General features: G+C 33.6%; 1 protein-coding gene across 3 annotated transcripts in view; it reads right to left on the bottom strand.

Annotated features, from left to right (window-relative positions):
- LOC108741129 (sodium-coupled monocarboxylate transporter 1-like) overlaps positions 1–6,214 on the bottom strand; it is a 48,916-nt gene that overhangs the window by 27,566 nt on the left and 15,136 nt on the right. The window contains exon 1 of one of the 3 annotated variants that reach the window (XM_018475789.1): positions 2,497–2,977. The exons of the other annotated variants lie outside the window; for them this stretch is intronic. The gene's annotated coding sequence lies outside the window, so the exon portion shown is untranslated. Of the gene's footprint in view, positions 1–2,496; positions 2,978–6,214 lie in introns of those variants that run through there. 3 annotated transcript variants of the gene reach the window in all.

Below are 6,214 nucleotides of genomic sequence, written 5' to 3' on the forward strand. Positions count from 1 at the left end.
ATTTTTAGATCCAGAAGGCAACGTATACTTTTTAGAAAGATAAGTTTCAAAAAATATTGTAGAGAAATTAAAAACCTTTACTTTGAGCCTTGGTTTAATTAATTTTGTTATTGTAGAAATCCCATAAAATCGTAAAAAGGTTGCCATTTCTTGTATATTGATTGTTTATTGCAGAAGTGACTTTTTTAATGATTTTATCACATTGAATGAAAGGTTGAGATTTTCTATCCCGTTAGGGGCAAATGAAAAAAAATCATTTCTAACCCCTTATTTCTTGCTGTAAAGAAGGCGGTCTTTTTTTATAAACATTACACTTGGAACGACCCCTACGCAACGTCCGAATTAGTAATCGAGGTATATGAAAAGGTAGCATCGAAACAAACACTAAAAGAGCAAAACGAATTTCTTACGATCAACAAGAATCGAGTTGCTTCCTACACTAGAGCCCTTTAGACCCGAACCAGAAAGCATCAGTTTTTGAAATTATCAGCGCGAGAGGAAAATGTTAGTATGCAACGGAAATTGCGCGCGCTTCGCGACAAGGACAATGGGATTAGGGTTGACGTCTCTGGTGTCGAAGGTTGTTGCTCTTTAAAACTGTCCTAAACTAGTCGAACTCTCAAAATCATTTGAACAAAGCGTAACATCATTATAGTCATATTATTTTATTACTTATATGAAAAAACTGTTGATATTGTGCGGATTCTTGTATATCATGTCGTATATTTCAAAAGCTGATTACATTTACCTAATTGAATATCGATTCTCAATTAGCCACTAGTGTATAAGTATATACAGCATTTTTTTTTTTCAAAAGATAGAGATATTTTAAAATGTTATGTGCCGCAAAATGCACTAAAGGCATTGCATTACTAGTTTACACATCAAGAAGATTGACTCGTTTGTGATCCATGTAAAAGATGACGACCAGACGGCCAATGTTTATAGTGAGATGTAGAAATCATGAACAGGACTTTTTCAAGGTCATGGCTCATGAGATTCTAAATTATCCCTACAGAAAGACGTCTTTCCTTAATTTTACCGCATGTCACTACCCGAGTAGCATTTAGAGCAAAGCCGGACAAACTTTGACTTCGTAGGAGCTGTTACTTGAGGTTAGTTTTGGTCACTCCATACCCTTCAATGAGTACGAAAGAGTAAGCAGTAATGGCCGATATTGTATTCTCTTTTTCTTCTCCTTTCCACTCCCATATTAAGTCTCTTTATCCCATAGACGAGCGAAGCCTCTTTCGCAACTTAAATAATACCTACGAAAATTTTCTAATAATCGTCCCGCAACTCAAGGGTAGCATGCCGGACTACATTCGGAATACTATTGGGTTCGGCTATGGAAGAGGGGACTCATGTACGAAATGGAAGGGATAGGAAAAAGAAAGAATATACTCACTCGCACTCGCAGGAGCAATGAGGAACTCCTTGGCTATACCTGAGGAGCACTCAGGAGTCAAAAGAGTCGAGTTTGCCCGGCTCTAATTTAGAGTATGGGTGAAGTATGGCCGAAACTGTACTCCGGATTTTGAAGTACGGTCATATCTAGAAACACCTGATATGGCCAATATGTAAAATGTAACGCGTTGGCAGATATGGCCCGTATTAAGTAATAATCTCTGGCCCAGAACAAAAATCGTAATCAGGTCTACACACAAAATTACATTTAGGCTCATTAAATAAAATAAAATTAGAACCTTATAAGATTGTAGATTACGGATTACGTTTACAGGTTTTGTTCATCACTGAAAAATATATATTATATATTGATGATTGATGGAAAGAACTAGCTTTCTGTCGTTTACGATAACTTTGTACACGTAATAGTGTTGCTTCAAGTTTTAACTTTTTCCGATGAATATAACCTTCCTCCATTATATTGTACAAGTAAAATAATACATGGGAAAATATAAAGAGAAAAGAGGGATGACTCTTCGAGCGACACAAGTCGTGAATTTATACATAAACCACACCGCGTAATATGTTAGATATCTAATATTATGCTTTACAAGTGACCCAAATTAGTCACTGACATATACTGTAGTTTTTATTTTAACAACAATCCTTTTCAAAGAATTATCACACAAACTACATGAATATTTTTTTTACATTCACGAAAACATTTTAACCAGTAAAAATGGTAATTTTTGTTTTTAAATAGATAGAAAATTATCATTACTTTTTTTAACAATGTTTGTTGATTTAGTACAGAAAATTATTTTAAGAATATGTAAATAGATACTTAAAATATAAAAACACTGAATATGGTTAAAATAAAAATTAAAATATTAGGCCCGGAAGGGAAAAGCAAAACGGGTTGCTAAAGGCAATGAATATCCGAACCTGAAAATAAAATGGATAATATGGCAATTCTCATATATGCCGGATCAGGCCCAATAGAAAACGCCTTAAAAAACGGATAGCCTTATAATATTGCCTTGTATATAATCCAGTTAGCCGTACTTATTTGCTACTCGGGTAACTTACCTTTAACAATTTAAACTGAATTAATTAAATGTGATCCGCAAAATGTACAGTGAATACTCATCACAGGCAAATTTTGATAATGTAGATCTCACAATTTTACGGAATTTCTTTACTTTAATCATTACTTATCGTATGATAACAATACCTCGGATCAACGGATTAAAGTAAACTAAAGATCGTACGGATAAATGAAGTTATATATTAGACGCACTATTGTTGCTTTAAAAACTAATTTCTGTCCGTAACACGAATAAAATGTGCAGTGCACACCGTGGACGAATGCAGTTAATGTCACCGAACAGCGTTCACGTTTGTACTCACACAAGAGTCACAAATTTATGCATAGCATTTATTACGGAGCGGATATGGCAATCGAATTCAATTTAGAAAATGGTTCGTGACCATTATCATTGTAATGATGTTCTAAAATGGTCCCGGCGAAAATGACCCTTGCAATAAATTCTATTTGTAGGTAATTTGTTATTTTGAACGCGTCACTGTCTAAGACTAGAGATAATTGTAAGTGCAAAAGTAGTAAGTTCTATACACAATGATATACATTTGTATATTACGCAATAAATATCATATGCCGTCCTTGATTATGATAAATTGAGATTATTGGATCTATTGTTATATCCTATTATATAAAAGGAACCATTATTGTACATACCTACAGGGTTATTCACGTTACATGGGTACGACACGAAAGATTACGGCTATGTTCCTCAATTTTTAAAAGGTTTTGCTGTGATTTTTAAATTATTTATATGAAAAAACTGCTGATATTGTGCGGATTCTTCTATACCAAGTTGTATATTTCAAAAGCTGATTGCATTTACCTAATTGAATATCGATTCTCAATTCGCCACTAATGTATAAGCAGGTACAGCATCTCTTTTTGTTTCTTGAAAAGATAGAGGTATTTTAAAATGTTATGGGTCGCAAAATGCACGAGAGGCAAAACTTGCATTAAAATTTTACACATCAAGAAGATTGACTCGTTTGTTATCCATTTATACGATGACGACACATACGGTCAATGTTTATAGTGAGATGTAGAAATCAATGAACAGGACTTTATCAAGATCATGGACCATGAGATTCTAAATTACCCCTACAGAAAGGTGTGTTTCCTTAATTTTACCGCATGCCACTACCCGAGTAGCATTTAGAGTATGGGTGATATATGGCCCAAATGGCCATTTTTAAATTATTTTCATATAATATACAGGGTGTCCAAAAAACACAAAACCTATTAAAGTTGTATTTTTTAAATGGAACACCCTATATGAATATTTTTACACTATTGGATTCTATGATCAAAATAACAGTGAGTTTCATCGAGGTTTACTTCACCTAAACCTTAATGATTTTGAAATGTTTTGAATTCTGTGCAATTGTAATAGTAATGACAACTTTAACTTTTAAATTCTTAACATATATTTCCACTTTTAAAACCAAATTTAAATTGAAGCCTGTTAATTGATTAATTGTGAAAAATTGACTAACGATTACAGGATGTCCAAAAATTATGATTAAATAAATACAAACTTCAAACGGTAATAACTTTTTTTAATACATTTTCAGAATGGAAAACTATTTTAGAAAATTTAATATAATTTAATAAGTCAGCTATGACATTTTGACAGATCAGAATTACATAAAAAAGAGCTGGTATAAACCAAAAACATTTGAATAACATCAATCAAGATTTATGGGTTAGTGTAAAGGAGGAAAGCAAAAGAGTGGTAGAAAAACGACAACAATGATCAAGATTTGTGGATCTTGGATCTGTGATTCTTAAAACTTCTGTTATGCGCTGCTTCGTTATATTTTCTGGTGTAGTTAGAGATGGAGATGGATCTCCATGAAACCAAACATTAAACCTATGTCTTTTAAACCTTGTAACTTTACAGCCTAAACTTTTAAACCCAAGAACCCCATAACCTAAGCATTTTAAATTCCATGCATGTGTAATTACCCCATTAAATGTTTAAAAAAGAAAAAAATTAAAACCAATTGAAATAATATTTACAACACGCTACTAAAATGAAACGTCTTCAAACACACAAANTCTTCAAACACACAAACATACCGGGATAGGGGTTAAGGAATTGGTTTAATGGTATTATTTGTACACTATGAATTTAAATTTTACACTATACATGCCGGAGTTGCCTGTAACGAGCGTTGCATTGAAGCGCGCTCACGGCTCAAGCGATCCCCACTACGAACTCGACTACGTGACCGAGTAGAGGAGCGACATCCGTTGCATGATTTCGTTACATAGCAACTCACATGAAACGAACTTACTCTACCGTGCGTAAAGAAGTTTCACTTCAAAAATTCGGTGGAGTTAAGTCGGGCGATCGTGGAGGTCAAACTGAAACTTTTCGTGGGGATATGTAAAAGGAACTGTTTATAACACCTTCAAGATCCAGAAAATTTGGCCAATGTTCATGAAGAGAATACGTTTCGATTAAGTTTAAAGTTGCCCTGATTCAGTATCTGGCGAGTACCCATTTAAACAGATGGGGTAAACTGTTCAATTTTGCATGAACCCATGCCAAAATAACCGTCGAATTCAGTATCTTTTCATTTTACTAGGAACAGATCGCGATTTACTAATTTATGTTAGCTTCCATCTGAATCCGGAGTCTGAATAAAGAAAAGTATAAATAACGGGTTCTCTAAAACAGCTCCAGCAATTTCTATAAAATTTGGCAAACACCCTCTCAATGTATATCACACATGTGCAACAATGACATACCGTCAATATTCTATGGATGCTTTTGGCGTGTTGAAGAGAGCAAACTAGTTCGAAATCGCAATTCGCGATGTTTTTCTTTATTAATAAATTTTTCCAATTGTTGAGTAGTGTTTGAAAAACGATTTTAATAATTGCACAATAATCTATATATATAAAAGAAAGTCGTGTTAGTTACTTCACTTATAACTCAATAACGGCTGAACTGATTTGGCTGAAAATTGATTGGGAGTATCTTACAATCGGGAGAAGGACATAGGATACTTTTTATCACTTTCCACGAGAAAAATGTGGTATATGTAAACGCAACTGACATGGAATGACAAAACGAAATTGACAGCAAAACAAAAAATTTATCAGTCAAAACATCAGTCTAGCCTTTCATTTGTTAAGATTGCATGTTTGTTTTTGGTTCGATTTACTTGAAATTGATTAAAAAATTCAATCTCTGTTGGGGGGGATGAGTGGTGAAGAGGAGTTGCAATGTTTAAATGGAACATATTATTTGTGATCAGATTTACTTGAAACTTTGTTTTAATGGTCTCTCATTTAATTTCTGAAAGATCTATCTCGACAATTTAAAAAAGGGAAAGGTGTTGCAATTTTTGTTTGGGACATACTTTATTTATGGTTGAATTTACTTGAAACTTGGTATATATGCTGTTTGATATTATTAATCAAATGAAAAGAGGTTGCAACGTTTCCATGGGCTACATTTTATTTGTACTCGGATTTACTCGAAGGATGCTCATTGCTGAAATTAAGCAAATACGTGTTTTGGCAATTTTTAAAAATCAACCCTTAAGGATGAAATGTTGTTGCTACGTTTGTATTTGAAAGATGGCGACATTACACAAAATTAAAACGTTGTAAGGGTGAATTGGGAGCTAAAAGGTTTTATGGAGAAAGAATATTAATTTCTGGGAGCGAAGCCGCGGGGAAAAGCTAGTT

Source organism: Agrilus planipennis, unplaced genomic scaffold (assembly GCF_000699045.2).
Source record: "Agrilus planipennis isolate EAB-ADULT unplaced genomic scaffold, Apla_2.0 scaffold31, whole genome shotgun sequence".
Taxonomy (NCBI): domain Eukaryota; kingdom Metazoa; phylum Arthropoda; class Insecta; order Coleoptera; family Buprestidae; genus Agrilus; species Agrilus planipennis.